Below are 9,694 nucleotides of genomic sequence, written 5' to 3'. Positions count from 1 at the left end.
TAACGTATGGGGAACTCAGACATATGGGGAACTCGGACACTTTTTCAATTATTCTACACGCGATCTTGTTCTACGAGCCACACAATCCTCCAATTCCAATTCCGAATCACTTGAACTATTCTCTAGCTCTTCTTCTTCAATATCTTCTTCTGATTCTTCAATTAGGCGTTTGCGTGGCCGTCCTCGTGGCTTTTTCTCCTTCGGTTTTTCCTCCGCCTCACGTACCATTTTCAATACTTCCTTAGTACTAAAGACAAATTGACCTTGTAATTTGACTCTTTTGCCTTTAGTTCTTTTCTTTCGAGTCTCAATTACCTCCTGAGCATCAGAGAGCTGTTTCCGAAGTAGGGCTATCTCAGCATTTTGAGATTCTACAAGCCTAGTCATTCTCTTGGCATATCGACGAGTTGGCGATGCAGGAGAACCACTGCTTGCTAGAGCTGTATTAAAGATCTGATTTGCTTGCCTTGGTTCTGTTCCATCTGGAGGAGAACTCCTGAGTATAGACAAGTCTAGGTCTTGATTGGGGGTTCTCATTTGTGGAGTAGAAGGTTGCTGGGAGGAGTTAAATGGTAATGAATCGAGTACTTTTCGTGGGGCAAAAGGTACTAAACCAGCTCCTCTCCAGCCAGCTTTAATATTAGAAGAATTCAATGCTTTTTTTCTAATATTTTGAAAGAGTTCTACCCATTCAGCTCTTTGGATTCGCTTTACACCAGCTCGAGAATATCGATCGACCTCTAAAGCATGATATCGTTTCATTGGCCCATACACCGCAATATCAAGTGGCTGAAGCAAGTGAGAGCAATGAGGAGGTAATATAAGTAAATCAATATCATTATCTATACAGAAAGCAATAAAGCTACCTGTAATATGGCTTGAATGGCCATCCATGATCAAAAGTCGAGGTCGGTCACCTGACACTTTCTTGGATTCTGGTTCGAAAACCCTTTTTAACCATTCTAATCCATGGCTATTTGAGGTCCATCCATTTGTACTAGTAGAGAACTGCCAGCTTTGAGGTGTGTCCTTTGGAATCCATGCAGAATTCGTATTCTGAGCCTTGAAAATGACCATAGGTGATAGAGCATTTCCAGCTGCATTGACACATTCAAATGCAGTTATCCATTCTTGCTTGCCAGCTGTAACTTTCCAATTCGATTTCTGAGTAGAATCGACTATAATGCGCGTACTTTGAGTACTTCCAACTCCAAATCCGGTTTCATCCATATTATACATATCATCTAATTCATACTTTCGCTCAATGAGACGCGTGCGAAACGCGTCAAACCAAGCCTGAATATTCTCCGGAGTTGCTTCTTTAGCCCGATTAGACTCTAATTGACGTGAATAGCATGTTTTAAGTTCTGGATGTCGTTTTTGGAATCTATAGATCCATTCGTGGCCTATAGGTGGAATTTCTGTCGAGGTAGGATTTCGAGATGACGCGACCCGAACGCGTCGAAGACGAATTTCGTCGGCCATTTCCTTCACCAACATAGGTGTAGCAGGGAATCCAGTGATGGTAAGTCGTGAAATCCATCGTACAAGAGTATTTTCTTCTGCGTTTGAAAGAATTTGAGCCATTTCGTGGGTTTGGGAACGTGTTTTCTTCCCAGCCAGCCTATCAGCTAGGGTAGACTTAGGGACTTCAAAATGCTCTGCAGCCTTTCTAATTGATTTAAATTCTTTCAATTGAAGTGAAATTATAGCCTTTTGAAGCTTCTCTTCAATTTGAGCAGATGTAGAAGGTGATTGGGTATGCATAATAAAAGTTATTGCGGTTTCAAGTTGGTGATGGGCTAAAAGTGTCCGAGTTCCCCATATGTCCGAGTTCCCCATACGTTACGTTAACAATAATTCAATTAAAATTATTAAAAACATTAAAGAAATCTTTCAAAGTATGATTTTACACCTCTAAATCTAAATCAGAATAATAAAAAGAATAATTCAAAAAGCTTAATAAAAAAATTACATTTTTTTAAAAAAAAAAAAATATAATAATCTTATCCTTACTATCTAAAAATGATATAGTTTTGAAAGCTTTAATATAAGTTTAAACTTTAGCAAATTGCTTTTCTATATTAAATGAATCAAAAATCTTCACTTTATATTTAATATTATTTTGAATATTAAATACTCTTATAATTGAAATATTCTTCAGAAATAAATAATTTATTAATTGTTTTTCAATAGAAAGAGGTAATGTACCAGTTAAAAAGACAAATTAACACTTATATAATAAAAAAGATCAAAAACGAAACATAATATTTCGATAACTCGAATTAGTAATAAGCAAGTGACATTTATCAATTATAAATCGATTAATCTTTTTTTTAATTAATTAATTCAATCAACTTAACTATAAAGCTTTCATAAATAACTAATTTAATACTAATCAGAGTAAGATTTTTAAACTTTCATTTTTCTTTTTAAATAGAATAAGAAATATTAAAGCTTTTAGCTCTATTAAAAATATCAGCTTTTAAAGTAATTAAAGGGATAATCATTATAGTGATCTTTGAAGTGATTAAAGTACTAGTCAATAAATAACTCAAAGATTTACGACTATTTGTAGGCAAAACCCCTAAAATATAGGGAACTTTTAATAAAATACTCTTTATAAGAGTTTCTTACTTTGGGATACGAAAAGAGACAGTTGAATTATTTGAAAGTTCTTTCAATAATTGATTTAAAATTGAATTGGAAGAAGTACTATTGGAAAATGATTGAAATTCCGAAACTTTCAGTTTTTTAATCATTTTATTCGAATTTTCATCAATAGAACTATTCTCTCGACGATATTTACAAGGATTTGAATTAGATTCTTTACTATATTTCACTAATAAATTATTAAGCTTAGAATCCTTTTCTCTTGATATCATTTGATTCCTAGTATTTATATTATTAATAAAAAGGTTCAATTCAATCATATAATCTTTCAAACCGAAAAATTCATAAAATTGTAAACTTAATTCTAAATATTTATTTTACTTATTTAAGGGGATATTTTTGAATATAATAATAGAACGACCATAATGTATAAAATCAACTTTAGAATTATATCCCATTAAACTACTCTGAATTTGATGTACACTAACTTCAATCAAATCATTTTTAAAAATTAAATTATTTAAGTTAATCTTTTCTTTTATAAATTCTCTTATAATTCCTATAATTATTTATCTATATTTTTAAAGATTCAAATTAACATCTAATATTAATAGAGAATATTTTTGAAGAAGATATACTAGATCTGAAGAAATGAAAGAATATTTATTGAAATATTCTAAATAAGGATTCATTAAATTGAAGTTGAATTTGAAATTAGTGATATTAAGTACTTTTATAAATGGATTAACACAAACAATATATTTCAATAAAATATTAGAAACTGATAAGGGAAGGTATTTAAGTTTAAAGATATAGGATTCTATACAGGATCTTGATTTATCAACAAAGATATTAATAATAAATAAAAAACTACCAATATCTAAGAAAAGCTCTCTCTAATCTTTATTCGAATTCTAATACCTTAAAGTATATAATTCAATACCTTGTAAAAGTAAACCACTAATCAAATAAATTAATAAGAAAAGCATTTTCTTAAATTTCGAAATATTCTTTAAGTATTCCTTATAATTCAATTTATTCAACTTCAAATTATTATTCGAAATTATAAAGAAATAATCCCGTAATCTTTCAATTTCAATTACCTTATTGATTAGATATTCATCATTAGATTTAACATATAAATGAAAATCCTTGAAAGATTTAAAAGGAATGGTATTTTCACGATTTTTATATTTACTAAATTTTTTCAATCTTATATATGAAAATTCACTCAAATCAATATTCATTAAAATTAATTCATTAAAAAAAAATCTAATATCGATTTAAATAGTTTTTTTAAATTATTCATATTAATTGTAACATCTTTATAAGAAAGTGTATTTTTATGAATAAAATTAATAATAATAGAACTCTTACTAGACAATTCTTTATTCACTTTAAATACATAATTTCGATACAATAGAATTTCAGTTAAAACATTTTGAAAATGATTCTAAAAGTAATTACTTATAAATCGAGATAGAATCAAATTTAAATTATAAATAAAATTAATTAACAATTGATAAATAAAATATTCAATAATACAAAATTGGTTACAATAAATAAAATAAAAATAATATTGGGATAATTGAAAAATATCTTTAATAAAATTATTATTTCAAATAAATTAACAAGCGAAAAAGCAATTAATAGGATTATCAAAAATATTTAAATCAGTTTTCTATTTAAAACAAATAATTATAATATTTAAAATTAAATCTCTTATTTTAATTAAAGATTTATTACCTGAATTATTGATTTCAATGAAATTTTCAATAATAGAATTAGAATTAGATTTCGAAGAATCTAATTCAGATGATTCTAATGAATTAAACAAATTAGATAATTTATCTAAATTATTTGAATCATCTGAATTATTTAATTCGTTTAATTCATTAAAATTACCTAAATTAGATTCCTCAGAATCACTTGAATTTTCAAAATAAACTGAATCATTTTCTTCTTGATTTAAATTCAAACTATCAAATTTAACCTTGATTGCTTTTTTAAAAAAGAACTTTTTACTTTTTTTAATCATTAATTTTAGAGTCCTCTCAGGATCTAAAATTTCATTAAAAGAATGAGTTTTAAATAATAATTCCTTTATTTTCACATTCAAATCTTTAAAATCAGAATAGAATTTATTAAAATGAAAATAAGAGATAAATAAAATAAAATTAAAGAATGAGTTAAAGAAAGTAAAATATTTTATACAACTATAGGAATTGTGAAGGGATTTAAGTTCTTTGTTTCTGATTTTGTTTTTTTCAAAACTATTCAGAATATTTAAATAAGACTTATTTAGAAACACTACTTTTTCTAAACTTAAATATAAAAGGATTTTTAAATTAAAAAGAATAATATTGAAATAAAATTAAGATACAGAGTTTTCTTCTTTATTATAATAAGTAGAATAGGATTTTAAATCATTAATATTAAACTTTCGAATATATTCGATATATCTAATACACTCTTGAAATAAAATAAGATTTTCTTTATCAACTTTAATAGAATCAACCTTTTCTTCAATACTCTTTAATTTAGAACTAAAATTATTCTTTTAATTCTTTTTAATTAAATTTAAATTGAAAAAAGAAAATAACAAATTATTATCTAATTCATCATTATCTTCAATAATATTATTTTGAATTAGATTAAAATCTTTATTAAAATAATTCTTTTCCTTTATTTGAATTTCAAAAAAGAAACGATTTAATAATAATTCTTAACCCAAAATATTGTGAATTAAATTGAAACATAAATCCAACACAAGATCTTTATAATTAGAATTGATATGTTTTTTAAGGGTTTTTAAATTCAATTTTATAATATTACAAAAGAAACATTGAAAATAGGATTTAACAAGCAATTCAAAGAAAAAAATTAAAGAAAATTCGGATTTAAATAAGTAAATTAAGCAAAGATTTTGTTTAATTGATTCAATACTTAAAGAATCATATATATTACAAACTTTTTGAATCACTTTTTTTATATAAATAACAATAAGATTAAAAAGGTGTTTTTTATATAAATAACTTTTAAGATTTGAATACAAATTTGACAGATATTATATAGAATAAATTGAAATGCTGAATAATAAGAAAGAAATAATAATTTATTAATTTCTTAAAAAGCCAATTTAGCCTAAAAATCCTTAGAATCCCAAAATTTATTGAATAATTCATTAGTATTAAATTCAAAAAAGTTGAAAAGAAAAAGGAAAATTTGATAGTTAGTCATTTTTAATGATATTAATTTGAAAGAATAATATAAGAGTTGAGGGGTTTTGAAAGAATTAAAGAATTGAAGATTTGATAAATAATAAATGTAGAATATACTTCTAAAGAAAAAAAGATTTCGAATTGAAGGGGAATTTACTTTATATATATAAATCAAAATGGTTGCTATAGTAATATTAAATTTTAAATTGAAATCAGCAAAATGATATTGATTCGAATTGGCTTGTCAAGAGGGGTGCATTGCTGACTAATACAACGAATAATCAATTAATACTCCATTTCCTAATGTGAAACACTATTTGAATCATAATATTATATGGAGCATTACTATTAGTAAACTAGTAGGACAACCCTGAACCATAAACCTGTATTATATAATTCACTATATTACAAAACATATCGGGACGGTTTCACTTATACCTTTGTATTAGTAGTGCTCAAAATTACTAAATACTAAGACATTAATATGATGAGATTCATATTATTTACTTTAAATAGTAAAATTATTTTATTCTAATATATATATATAACTAATAAATTTTCAATATCGAAATTTTTTAATTTAAAAAGTACTACAAGAAACACTTCAATCTTAAGATTCTGAAATATATCTTTTTTCATTTTTTCAATTACTCTTTCTTTATTAATAATTGAATTAATATATTAAAATCGAAAGGTGATTTTTTTTTGATGATTGATATCCCACCTGAAAAAAAGGTTCAAGCTTTTAAATCATAAATATCAACACTTTAATGAAATTAATGAAATCAATAGAATATATTTATTTAAAATAATAACAATCAATTAATTCAAAACATAATTTCATTTTAATTCTCAATAAATATAATTCAATTGATTCTTTATTATTTGCGTTTTTCAAAATTTCGAAAAGCCTATTATTTAACTATAAAAGAATAATAATTGAATTTCTTATTTTTTGTATATATATTTCCTTATTTTCTAACTTTTTCTTCAATCATATCGAAATTATCTTTAAAAAAAACCTGTATATATTAAGCAATTCGAAAGCTAATCTTAATCAAATTCTGAATATATATAATTCAATTGAATTTCTATTCATTACTTTTTTCACAAATTCAAAAGGATCGAAATTGATATATAAAAGAGTAATAACTAAAGAATAACTTTTTGCTTTAGAACTACTCTTTAGATCTAAAAACCCTAAGTAAAATCATTAATAAACCTCACCGGGAGCTTGAAATTAAGATAAAAAAGTACTATCAAATTAAAGATATTGAAATATAACCCCTCATATATTATTAATAAACCCTAAATACGAAATTTAAACTCTTTAAAGATCAAAATATAAACCTCAAATTATCAAAAAGAAATACCCCTAAATATTAACATTTAAAGCCCCCTTGAATACTAATTCATGTCCTATATATATTAAAAATCAAAGCCCTCAAAATCGAAGATAAGACCCCTCAAAATATTAAAATATAAGCCCTCAAGTACTAACTTAAAATCCCATTAAATCAAAAATAAAACCCCTTAATATTGAATTAAATCCCTCTAATATCAAAATATAAACCTCTCAATATTGAATTAAAAGCCCCAAAATATTAAATTAAAATCCCTAAAACGATTCAAAATTCCCCGAATATCAAAATATAAACCCCTCAATATTGAATTAAAAGCCCTCAAGTACTAAGTTAAAAGCCCCCAAGTATTAAAATATAAGGCCCCAAGTACCAAATTAAAATCCCACTAAATCAAAAATAAAGCCCCAAAGTATCGAATTGGAATCCCTAATATGAATTAACCTTAATGCCCTATATATTTTAACTATACTAATTTTATATATGCTCACCCATATATAAAAGCATTCTAGCTTTCAATAATAGAGTCTATAGGCTATTAAGACCCTGAATATTATATTTAATAATGATATACAGAGCCTAGACTGAAAAGGATAAGCCTGAAAAGCACTAATATTAGAATCACCATATATTAAATACCATTCAACTCACCCTTATCATATACCCATAGGGTCCTCATTAGTCGAAATTTCGTACACAATGGATTTCTACAAAAATAATAATTTCCGACAAATTATTCTACGTGTAAATCAGTACTAATAATGCTAGCTCCCGGTGACACACTTATAGGCATACAGAGCCTATAAATTAGGCCTGTATAGCCTATAGCCATTGAATTGAAGCTCACCGGGATTCATTCACCGGGAGTCGTTTATAGGCTTTAAGGCCTATAAGGGAGCCAGCCTATAATAAAACTCACCGGGGACTTTCAGTCTATAAGGGAGCCTATATTAGAGGATCACAGGCATGAAGCTCACCGGCATCGATTTCACCGTGACTAATCTTTCAATATAGAATCTTTCGATATAAGATTTTTCAATATAATTCTTTCAATATTAAATCTTTCAATATAAAATCTTTATAAAATCTTTCAATATAAATCTTTCAATATTAAATCTTTCAATATAAAATCTTTTAATACTATTCAATATTATTCTTTTGAAATATAAAATCTTTCAATATAAAATCTTTCAATATTAAATCTTTGAATGTAAAATCTTTCAATATAAAGCCTTTATAAAATCTTTCAATAAAATCTTTATAAAATCTTTCAATATTATTCTCTTGAATCATTTATATTTTATTAACAATCTATTGATATTATTTAATATTCATCTTTTGAAATACGATTACTTTTTTAATATATATTATAGAATCCTATAAATTATAAAATTTAAGCTTTATATTAATCTTTATATTAATCTATATACTAATTTTTGTATTAATTTTTCAATATAAAGCTTTTAGTATTTTTATTAGTATTCTTATATATTTCATATTAATATTCTTGTATATTTCTTATAAGTATTTTTGTTAATATTCTTATTAATATCCTTATTAATAGTATTCTTAATATTCTTATTAATAGCATTCTTATTAATATTAAATTTTCGATTATATAATTAAACTATTCTATAACGTGGTTTAATACTGAGTACATCATATCACCGAATGTACTACTTTTACCTCAATTTACACTTTCAACCTTATATTATTCAACAACAATTGAATCAATTAATTAAAACTATTAAGAATCTAACAATCTAGAATCTATTATATTATTTTAACAAGTTCTTACATTATAATCTGTCTTTCCACATTTACTACAACATCGATTAGAAGATACTTCCCCATTAGAATTCCCCCCTTTTTAACGTTCGTCACGTTGAATCTGAATATCAACCTCTTGCTAAGATAATATATCAAGAGTCTCTTGTCCGATGAGTACTCCTCCTTAACATAATTGAGTTTTTTTCATACGTCGATACTTGCTTAATACTTCATTTGCTATCTGAAGTATATGAATCTCTATATTTAAAAGTGTGTTTTCATAAGCTAATTTTTTTGTACCCTTAATTAAAGCTAATACAGTCTCGAATATAAGTATAAGGGAGCTTACTTGATAACGAGTTATTCGAGATTTAATTAATGTTGATTGAGAAAGAGCTTCAATTAGGTTGTAAGGGGTTTGAGAGATTTATTGATCTAGATCGAAAGAGGGGGGGGTAGATATACGAATTCGAATATTCAATTTCGAGAATACAGCTTCAGGATTAAATGAGATTAAACCTGTTCCTCGGAATTCTGATTTTATATTCTGAGAAGTGATTGATTCCTTATATGCAGCTTTAAAAGCTATAAAGAATTCAACCTTCGAAATATGATTGATATGTGCCTTGATAAATCCATCAATTTGACCACTAACGTGATTTATCAGTGTGCAGGTCATATCAGTGTGCGGGTCATTTTCACCTCAATTCACTCTATTCTCTTTTAATA

This window comes from Botrytis porri, assembly GCF_014898465.1.
Source record: "Botrytis porri strain MUCL 3234 chromosome Unknown BPOR_006, whole genome shotgun sequence".
Taxonomy (NCBI): domain Eukaryota; kingdom Fungi; phylum Ascomycota; class Leotiomycetes; order Helotiales; family Sclerotiniaceae; genus Botrytis; species Botrytis porri.
This window is presented reverse-complemented; position numbering follows the sequence as displayed.